The sequence below is a fragment of the Dendrobates tinctorius genome, unplaced genomic scaffold (genome assembly GCF_039654945.1).
Source record: "Dendrobates tinctorius isolate UK_male_01 unplaced genomic scaffold, ASM3965494v1 ptg000024l, whole genome shotgun sequence".
Lineage (NCBI taxonomy): Eukaryota > Metazoa > Chordata > Amphibia > Anura > Dendrobatidae > Dendrobates > Dendrobates tinctorius.
The window spans coordinates 8,207,719-8,219,808 of NW_027361692.1; positions in this window are offsets into that span (position 1 = coordinate 8,207,719).

Genomic DNA, 12,090 nt, shown 5'->3' on the forward strand with positions numbered 1-12,090 from the left:
CTGTCTGCGTAGCCTTTCTGGCTATAAAAATAGGGGGACACCCCCCCCCAAAAAAAAAAAAATGACGTGGTGTCCCCCTATATTTTAGGGCAAGAAAGGCTATGCAGACAGCTGTGGGCTGATATTCATAGCCTAGGAAGGGGTCATGGATACTGGCCCCCCCCCAGCTACAAATACCAGCCCGCAGCCACCCCAGAAATGGCGCATCTATAAGATGCGCCAATTCCGGCATGTAGCCCCTCTCTTCCCACTCCCGTGCAGCGGTGGGATGTGGGGTAATAATGGGGTTAATGCCACCTTTGATTGTAAGGAGACATTAACCAAATTAATAATGGAGAGGCGTCAATAAGACACCGATCCATAATCTAAAAAATAAAATTTGAAATAAATCAGACAAAAATTTTTTTTTAATGAAATAAAGACACACTTTTTGACTAACAATTATTTTTCTGGCATTCCAGTGCGACGCCCTCGTTCTCCTAGAAAAAAAGGGAAAAAAAACAAAACAAATTTATACCATCTGTTCCGACGCAGTCCATAAACGAGTGTCCCACGACGATCTGCCATGGAGAACAGTCACATCAGGAGATGTGACCTTTATCTATGGCTGCAGAAACACACTGACAGGAGCTAAGCTCCTGCAGTGTGTTACTGCGTATGCGCAAGAGTTTACCGGAGTTCATTGACTCCAGTACTCTCGCTTTACAGCACTGCTGTGTGGGAAAGTTCCCACGCAGCTCTAGTACCGTAAAGCGAGGTATCGGAGCGCAAAAACACCGGGAACCTCCGCGATACAGTGCAGGAGCTTACTGTATCACCGGAGGACAGACGAGATCGCTGCAGGACACTCTATTAGTGGATTTCTGCGCACAGGGAGTATTTTGGTGCTTTTTTATTTTTTTCCATAGGTGATTGAGGGCTTCGGTGTTGAAGATGTGCTGTATGTGGTGAGTATGTATTCTATGTTGTATGTCATGTATTGTATGTATGTTACATGTATTGTATGTATATTGCATGTGTTTTTTTTTTTTTTACTTTACAATTGTGCTCGGTCGCCACAGGGTCTACTCTCCCATCCTATAGCCGGATGAGAGCAGCAGCCCCATACAGCAACTGAGCACAATTGTGGGCCTACCGTCGCATGGGGACTGACGCACACAGACTGACGCACACAGACACATACAGACTGACGCACACACATACATACATACCAAATCAATGAGACGGCCCACATCGATCCCCAAGCGAAGGTAGCCTTCCATAATGTTAAGATGGTGACTTCCTTCTTCCCTACCCTACACTCCGCCCACACACTTCCTCTCCTCCCGACATCACTTCCTTCTGCAGCGTTTTTTAACCTCATTCCGCAGCAAAAACCGCAGATATTTTTATCTCTGCAGTTTTGCTGCGGAATTGCATGACACAATGGAAGTCAATGCATGCAGAAACACTGCAGAACCGCAAAAAGATTTGACATGCTGCGGATTGTAACCTGCAGCAAATCCGCGTGGAAAAATCTGCAGCATGTGCACAGCGTTTTCCAGTTTACCATTGAAAATAATGGTACTGTACAACGCACCTAAATCTGCTGTGGACCCGCAGGGCCAGAAACGCTGAGGATCCGCAGCAGAATCCGCACCGTGTGCACATGGCCTAAGGGTATGTGCACATGTTACGGATTCTGCTGCGGATTTTTCCGTGCGGATTTTGCTAAATCCGCAGGTAAAATGACCTGTGTTTTACCTGCGTATTTTGTGCAGATTTACTGTGGATTTTCTGCAGATATCTATAATTGAGCAGGTGTAAAAACGCTGAGGATTCCGCACAAAGAATTGACAAGCTGCGGATTCAAATCCGCAGCAAATCTGCGCTGAAAAATCTGCAGCATGTGCACAGCGTTTTTGGATTTACATAGAATAGAATGGTACTATACAACGCAGCAGAATCTGCTGCAGATCTGCAGGGCCAAATCCGCTGCAGATCCGCAGCAGAATCCGCAACGTGTGCACAGACCCTAAGGGGGTAGAGGCGTATATCAGTCTTTGTAACCCCTTACACATACATCCCTGTAAACCTGGGTATTATTGAACTGGGACGTATGGATACGTCCCGGCAATATTGTGCGACAAAGGCTCTGTGCATGACATCGCCACTGGGTGTCAGCTGATTCTGACAGCTGACACCCGGCACTCAGTGCCTAGAGCAGTCCCGCACAGCTCCTGACACTCTAACCCCCTAAATGCTGCGATCGATCTCGATTGCAGCATTTCGGGAGACAGCAGAGGAATGACAGCCCTTCTGCCCTTGGATTGGAGACCTCGCGAAGTCACGCGAGGTCACGATCGTTGCCATGGTGACCTGATGTCGTCATGATGACATCCAGGTCACCAGAGCTAGCAAAGTTGCTAGATCATGCTCAGAGCATAATCAGCAACTTTTTCTGTCAGTGCAGCGCTGACAGTTTGCATAGCATAGAAATGCTGCTGCATCCCCATGCTATACGAGCGATCAGCCTTCATAAAATGATAGTCCCATAGTGGGACAACATAAAAAAGCTAAAAAAAAGTTGAAAAAAATTTGTAAAAATCTAAAAAAAAAAAAAAAAAATAAAATATATTCTACCCATAAATATTTTTAGGAAAAAAAATATAAACAATAATAGTTCATATATTTGGTATTGCTGCATCCACCACCACGTGACCTATGAAACGGTCTCACTAGTGAACACCATGAAAAAGAAAGGCAAAAAACAATGCTTTATCAACCTACCGCCAAACAAAAGTGGAATAAAATGCAATCAAAAAGATAAATATACTGTATATACTCATGTATAAGCCAACCCCACTAAATTTGCCACAAAAAAACTGGGAAAACTTATTGACTCGCGTATAAGACTAGGGTGGAAAATGCAGCAGCTCCTGGTAAATTTCAAAAATAAAAATAGATACCAATAAAAGTAAAATTAATTGAGACATCAGTAGGTTAAATGTTTTTGAATATCCGTATTGAATAAGATTCTCTATACAAAATACACCCATATAATGCTGCACAAAGGTTAATAATGCCAGCATAAGATGCTCCTTAGAATAATATGTCCCATATGCTGCCCCATAAAGGTTATGGCCCCATAAGATATTCCATAGATTATGCCCCATATGCTGCCCCATAAAATGCTCCATAGATTATGCCCCATAAGATGTTTCATAAGATGCTCCATAGATTATGCCCCCATATGCTGCTCCATAGATTATTATTATTATTATACATTTTTATAGCGCCTTTTATTCCATGGCGCTTTACATGTGAAGAGGGGCGAATATAGACAAGTACAATTATCATGAGCAATTCAAGACACACACAAGTACAGAAGGAGAGAGAACCCTGCCTGCAAGGGCTCACAGTCTACAGGGGATGGGCGAGGATACACTAGGAAAGGGTAGAGCTGGTCGTGCGGCGGTTCACTAGACTGATGATCACTGCGGGTTGTAGGCTTGTCAGACGAGGTGGGTCTTCAGGTTCTTTTTGAAGGTTTTGTAAAATAATGCATATCCTGTAAAATACTCAGGACTAGTTACCAGATAAAAATATAGTGGTTTATTTGCTTACTTCCATCAAAGAAAGGTTATTACAGAAAAACAGGTGAATAAAAATAGGTGAAAGAGAAATTGTCCATTAGATCATGTTCTGAGATCCCACATGGCAAAAGCAACATGTATTCTTCTTCTCTCCGAGATCCTGAATAGCAAATGGCTGCTGTGTCTCAGTTCGGCTTCTCACATCGCCGTCCAGCTGTTATGTCATGTCATCTTGCGTCTGTCTCTCATGATGGTGAGGGAAGAAGACAGCACCCTCTACAGTTAGCCATGAATTATATACGTCTCCTAAAGCACGTGGTCTCTACATATATGGAGCTGTCTTTCTACCATGAGCCAAGCTTAAAAATAGCCTATGTCATGTAAGCTAAAGCATTCTACAGAACTGGGTCTTATAAGAAATTAACGGATTATTAATATTTAACAATTCCCCCTTTTGAGGGAGACAGACATTAATTGGAACCCTCAAATATAACGATCTTCTTTCTTCTTTTCTTCTTTTTTGACAAAATAATTTAATATCAATAATAATAATAATAATAATAATATCAGATTACCGTTATAAGTACTCAATGACATAATTGATGTGAATTCATGTTATGGTAAGTCGTGAACAATATTCATATAAAATATGTATAATTATACTTCCCTAAGTCTAAATTGAAGCATCTCAGGTCCAGTCATCATCATCTGGTGTCATCTGGTCTTCATTTTGATGTCTTCTGTCTTCTTCTTGGTTCTTTTAAAAATACAGTTTTCTTATAGCATATAGATGTGTTGTGTATCAAATCAAAGTCCATAATTTCAAATGTTAATACGAAAACAAAGTCTATGCAGCTTTAATATCTGTGCAGTGTTATCTTTAAAAACCTGGGCTTACATTGGCTCGCCTTGGATATTCTGGAATCCTCCATCGGTACTGGTCTTTGAACAGGTGTGACGTCTTTGGTCAGCAAAGCAAGGGTTAAAATGACTCTTCCTTGCTAAACATAGCACCATAACCAGTCCTTGTCCTAATGCACAGGACATATGTCAGGGTTGTAGCTTCCTGACAATTACCTTCATTGTTCACCAGCTTTCATCGAAGCTTTTCAGGTGATTGAAAACCTCTGGAACTTGATAAGAACGTGATAACACCGTTCATCTCAGCATCATAGGATCATCGTCCTCTGGTTGTCAGGTTAGACACTTTAATTGTGACTGTCAGTGGTGGATACTGCACTTGTGACTGTCAGTGGTGGATACTGCATTTGTAATTAACACAGTCTATTACTCAGTAATCATAGCTTTGTTACCTTCTGGGATTTCTGGATCGCGGCATTCTTCTTCTTGCAACTGATAAAAATCAATGAAGTTTAGAAATGTGAAAAGTCTTTATTAACATAATTTCAGTATCTTGCTTGAAGTCTTCATTCCCTATTCTATACCAAATCTGGTAATTTCCCTATCCCATAATATCACAGCGTACCATAGCAATCAGTAATATCCATATAATTATTATCAGAATTTGTACTGTATATGGATTTCAATATTTGAAATAATAAACCAATAATAAGTGATAATACATTATTATCCATTTTTTTTATGTGATAGAACATTTTTTTTATGTCATAGGTGTAATTACCTTTTTCAACCCATAGGTGTCACTGTGTTTTATGTAACCAGTGTTATCATCTTTATTAATAAGGAATATATTCATTATACTAATAATATGTAGGAATGTATAGCCATGAACCAAAATAAGAATATATGAGTGAGCGAATGAATGAATAAAAGAATTGTTGCATATAACTCAGAAGTGAAACATTTTCCTTAGTAATAGAACCATATAATTGCTATATTTAATGAAGCAATATTCTCAGCAGATATTACTTTACTAAATATTGTTGAAAGAATTAAAAATAATGAAAAATAAGAATGAAAAATAAGAATAAGAATAAGGCCTTTATGTTGATGCAGTGTAGTTATGTCTTCAGTAACATATACCCTTAATATTTCCATGATCTGGATTATTTCATAATTGTCATAAACTTGTGTTATCAAAATATTCAAATCATGCAACTTTGCATGTAATTCCTCTTAGTGTAAAGAAATGACTCTTTATAATACTTATTATTATACCCAATACTTATACCATTGTACCTTATTAATATTTTTTTTTCCTATTAAAATGTGTGAAGAAGAGGTATTAATCAAATGTGATTATGTAGTCAGGATAAAAAACATATTTCCCCCTTAATACCAAAAAATATTGTTTCATGAAATAATTCATTTATCAAAACCAAAATTAAAAATAATTAATGTATAAATTATGTGAATTTATACTTGCTTATACCATTATTTGTCTGAAGATGTGTAACCATCAAAATTAATTTGAATATCATAAAATTATCCTTTGGAAAAATTAATTTAATAGTTTAAGATTAACACACTTGGACAGAGAAGGAAGGTCCACTATTCCCAGATGCAGCTGGTGAATACCAGGCTCTGTGCTGGTGCCTGTTTAAAAGAGCTAAAGCTGATAAGGAAAGAATAGATTTTCTTCCTAAACTATTTTCTATTTTGTTGTGCGATTGCACTTATCCACAATTAACTAAATCAAGAAATAATAATTACTATAGAAATATAGAAATATATGTTTGTATAGATAATATTTCATTATGTATCTTAATATTCTAATAATTTCCTAAAGATAAAAGCTTTGGGGTTTTTTTTTTTCTTTCTCTCATGCATTCAGGATCCTGAGGTCTCACAGACGTATCACATTACTCGCTCAGCAGCTGCTCATACACTCAGTCACTGTCACTCAGACTGTGTCACATATTAAGTTTAAACCACACATATGAAGGTGTGATGAATACACGTATTTTAACCCAAATTATCCTAATTATCAATGCATTGTAAACTATTTCAATTTAGTCTCTTAATATTTCTTTGAATATTCCCTAAATACACATGACATAAATATATGTATAGCTATACTTGACATTTAGGCCTGGAAAAAAAATTCCATTGCTTTGCAAAAGTTGAGACCCCCTTTAAAATTCTTTTCCTAAGGAACAGGGACATAGCATACTGGTATGCTTGTATTTTTAGAACAAGGTTCAAATTCCCCTGCTGTGGTTGTCATTCAAACCATGCAGTAAAAAAGCACACACCCAGAACATTTTAAAAAGCAATTGGTTATTTCCTTTTAAGGGTTAGATATATAAAATCATGCAATATTGCAACATCCTGTGTAAATAAAGGCATAAATCCTTGGAAGAGAATTTTCCTTGATTAAGTCCTGCTTTGAAATGAAAATTCTAAGGAAACATAAAAAATAAGGTTAATATCATATAATTCTAAATATTATTACTGATGTAGATTTTAATTTTCATTAAAAAATACAGTTCTACTATTTCTACTTCTACAAACACTCTATATATATACTGTATGACTATGTATATATCCACAAACCATAAAACTACAGGATTATACTCTATAAAATAATTACATATAACTCACTAATTGTATAACACTGTTACACAATATATATTACTTTTTCTAACCAATTCCTACACCCATACTTATTTCTCTGCAAAAAATATCCTGAAAGGTTCTTGCCATTTTAAAGCTGATAGATTCTTGGAGCAGAGTATTCAGTTTACAGGCCATGATGTCACTCACCACCTGTTTCTGTCTGTTAAATTCGGCCATCTTTGCTATAGAAAGAAAATCAGAACTCATCATTTTTCTTAATTCAATTTGTGTCTTTTCGGTGTTCTTTTGCATCATTCCATATGGTTTATAACAAACATGTGATTTTCTTTTTCTTTCTTCGTAGATTTGATTTTGGGGAAATCTCATTTTAGAAGGCTTTGCTAATACAGGCTTCTGATAAGATTTTACTCTGCCTGTCTTTACAAAATTAGCACAATTTACTTTCCTCTCACGATTCTCGTGTTTTCTGGCAAAATCAAGAAATTGCGCACATTCAAACAAAGAATCTTTTTGTGACGCAATAACACGAGATGCAGGATTTAGAAACCAAAATTTGCTTACAAAACTCCTTATGAGGGACGGTGTTTTGACATTCTCACTCAGCATTCTATACAAACGTTCATATATGGACATGAACGTAAAAATACATTCCTTCCGACCAATCCTTAATTTTTGAAGAATATCAATATCTGGATGATTTTCATTTGATGAACAAAAAATGAGAATTTTTAATCTGTCCTTATCAGTTAAATTCTCATGTGTCTCACCAGATAACTTTAAAGACAATCTCCTAGCAAAATTTACAGGGATCCACATTTTGAACAACTGATTCTTCTCCTCGTTAGATAAATCAAAGTTATCAGTACAACTTTCAAAGATCTCAGAGTTTCTATAAACATCTATTTTGTTGTCATAAGCAGGAATTATTTGGCATATTTTTATCAAATTCTTCCTCACGCTACTTCGGATTTGGGCCTGTGAGTCTTCTATTTTTAGTGGTACGTCTTTCCCTTGTACGTCCTCTACGTCAGTTCTGAAGTCTCCTCCTACTTCTCCATCTTGTTCCACGTCTGCAAGGTCACCTTCAATAGCTGCTACTACTTGTAACTGTTTCTCCACATTACAGTGAATCTCGGGAATATCACTATCCTCTACACAATCATTTTTAGATTTCTCTGACACAGATCTATGAAATATATCTACCATCTGTAGAATATTTTTTAATCTCTCTCTTTCTCTATTGAAAAACTTAGAATCTAACCTCTGATTCTCGAGTTCACACTCGGCATATAAACTTAACCATAAAACTTCTGAATTAGAATTGTCTACAGACTTAAATTTCAATTTACTCTGCTTAGCAAGACAATTAATGACATCCATTTTATCTTACCTTGAAATGTCTCAGCTCCTTTGATGGACAACGCTGGGTTCCTGTCTTCACACGTCTGGCTTACGTCTGGTACTTTTGGCACTTGTAGTACTTCTCAATCTATCTGGTACTTCTTACTTCTAGGTTCTATGTGATTCTTGTAAGTAGTGGAATTCCCGATAACTTGCACATATGATTTGACGTTAGCAAAGTCCAATCCCCCGTGTGTGCAAGTTGAGGGAAATCCGCAAAAAAGTACAAAAATTCAGATCTGGCTGGCTCTCCAATGTAAAATAATGCATATCCTGTAAAATACTCAGGACTAGTTACCAGATAAAAATATAGTGGTTTATTTGCTTACTTCCATCAAAGAAAGGTTATTACAGAAAAACAGGTGAATAAAAATAGGTGAAAGAGAAATTGTCCATTAGATCATGTTCTGAGATCCCACATGGCAAAAGCAACATGTATTCTTCTTCTCTCCGAGATCCTGAATAGCAAATGGCTGCTGTGTCTCAGTTCGGCTTCTCACATCGCCGTCCAGCTGTTATGTCATGTCATCTTGCGTCTGTCTCTCATGATGGTGAGGGAAGAAGACAGCACCCTCTACAGTTAGCCATGAATTATATACGTCTCCTAAAGCACGTGGTCTCTACATATATGGAGCTGTCTTTCTACCATGAGCCAAGCTTAAAAATAGCCTATGTCATGTAAGCTAAAGCATTCTACAGAACTGGGTCTTATAAGAAATTAACGGATTATTAATATTTAACAGGTTTCCATGGTAGGCAAGAGTCTGATGTGTTGGGGTAGAGAGTCCCAGAGTATGGGGGAAGCACTGGAGAAGTCTTGTATGCGGTTGTAGGAAGAAGAGATAAGAGGGGAGTAGAGAAGGAGATCTTGAGAGGATCGAAGGTTGCGTGTGGGTAAGTACCGGGAGACCATGTCACAGATGTATGGAGGAGACAGAATGTGGATGGCTTTGTATGTCACAGTTAGGGTTTTGAACTGGAGCCTCTGGACGATAGGAAGCCAATGAAGGGCTTGGCAGAGAGGAGAGGCTGGGGAATAACGGGGAGACAGGTGGATTAGTCGGGCAGCAGAGTGCAGGATGGATTGGAGTGGTGCCAGAGTGCTAGAGGGGAGACCAGAGAGTAAGAGGTTGCAGTAGTCGAGGCGGGAGATGATAAGGGAGTGCACTAGTGTTTTTGTGGTATCATGGTCAAGGAATGCACGGATCCGGGAAATATTTTTGAGTTTGAGACGGCAGGAGGAGGCAAGGGTTTGGATATGTGGTTTAAAAGAGAGGGCAGAGTCAAGGATCACCCCGAGACACTGAGCATGTGGGACTGGGGAAAGTAAGCAGCCATTCCCATTGATGGATAGGTCTGGTGGAGGGGTAGAGCTGGATGGGGGAAAGATTATGAATTCTGTTTTGTCCATGTTCAGTTTTAGAAAGCGAGCAGAGAAGAAAGCTGAAATAGCAGACAGATATTGTGGGATTTTGGTAAGGAGGTGAGGTCAGGTCCAGATAGGTAGATCTGCGTCTCATCGGCATAGAGATGATACTGCAACCCGTGGGATTCTATGAGCTGTCCCAGGCCGAAGGAAGGCATAGATGGAGAAGAGTAGGGGTCCTAGAACTGAGCCTTGAGGAATACTGACAAACAGGGGGAGAGGTGAGGAGGTGGTGTGGGAGAGGGAGACACTGAATGTTCGGTCTGTTAGATATGATGAGATCCAGGATAGGGCCAAACCAGTGATGCCAAGAGATGAGAGAATCTGTAGCAGGAGGGAATGGTCCACAGTGTCGAAGGCAGTAGACAGGTCTAGGAGAAGGAGGACAGAGTAGTGTTGCTTGCACTTGGCGGTTAGTAGGTCATTGGTGACTTTAGTAAGGGCAGTTTCAGTTGAGTGTTGCAGTTGGAAGCCTGATTGTAAGCGGCGATGAGGGAGCAGGAGGAGAGGTGGGAGGACAGTTCAAGATGGACATGCTGTTCCAGTAGTTTTGAGGCATAAGGGAGAAGAGATATTGGGCGATAGCTAGACACAAAGGATGGGTCAAGGGAGGTCTTTTTGAGGATAGGTGTGATCGAGGCATGTTTGAAGGTTGAGGGGAACACACCATTTGTGAGAGGTTGAAGAGGTGTGTTAGAGTAGGGATGAAGATTGTGGCGAGGTTAGGGATGAGGTGGGATGGGAACGGGTCATAATATGGAGGATTATGCCCCCGTATGCTGCTCCATAGATTATTCCCCCATATGCTGCTTCTTAACTATGCCCCATAAAATGCTCCATAGATTATGCCCCATAAGATGCTCCATAGATTATGCCCCCATATGCTGCTCCATAATTACCCCCCATAGGTTATGCCCCCGTATGCTGCTCTATAGGTTATGCCTCCATATGCTGCTCCATAATTATGCCCCCATATGATGCTCCATAATTATGCCCCATAAGATGCTCCATAGAATATGCCCCCATATGTTGCTGCTGCAAATAAAAAAAATGACACTCACCTCTCTTCGCTGGGGGCCCGATGCCGGTGTCCTGAGCAGGCGGGGACAGGTGCCAGTGTCAGCACTTTCTCAGGATCCCGGCACTGGCGATATTTACCGATCCCCACTCCATGGCTGCGCGTCGCTCTGTCTGCCGGGTCCCTTTGTCAGTGATGTTCAGGCAGAGGGTGCGGCGCGCACTAACTACGTCACTGCGCCCTCTGACCTGAACATCACAGACAAAGGACATGGAGGAGAGGACAGAGGAGCACGCAACGATGGAGCGGGGACAGGTGAATATAGCATATACTTACCCCCTCCTGGCGCGATCTCTGAAGCCCCCCTGCTTCTCCCGGTCTCAGGCTCCTTCCTTCAGCGGTCACGTGGTACCGCTCATTAAAGTAAAAAATATGCGCATATTCATGACTTTAAGGAGCGGTACCACGTGACCGCTGAAGGAAGGAGCCTGAGACCAGGAGAAGCAGGGGGGCTGCAGTGACCGCAGCGGGGGGGGGGTAAGTATGACCTGACACCCCCGCTCCCCCTTCCCCATCGACCCTCTGGTATATGACTCACATATAAGCCGAGAGGGGGACTTTCAGCCCCAAAAAATGGGCTGAAAATCTTGGCTTATATGAGAGTATATATGGTAATTAAACTGCTGAAAACACCATCTTGTCTAGCAAAAAACAAGCCATCACACATCTCCATCAGTGGAAAAATAAAAAGAGTTATAAGTCTCAGAATAAAGCGATGCAAAAATAATTATTTTCTCTATAAAATAGTTTTTATTGTATAAACGCTCCAAAACATGAAAAAATTATATAAATGAGTTATCGCTGTCATCGTACTGACCCGAAGAATAAAACTGCCTTATGAATTTTTCCACACGGGGAACCACATAAAAAAAATCCTGAATTGCTGTTTTTTGTTCATTCTGTCTCACAAAAATCGGAATAGAAAGCGATCAATACATTTTATGTGTCTGAAAATGCTGCCAATAAAAGCATCAACTCGGCCGGCAAAAAACAAGCCCTCACATGACTGTCGGCCGAAATATGGAAAAATTACAACTCTCAAAATATGGTGATCCAAAAACTAGTTTTTGCAAATAAAAAGCGTCTTTCAGTGTGTGACAGCGGCCAAA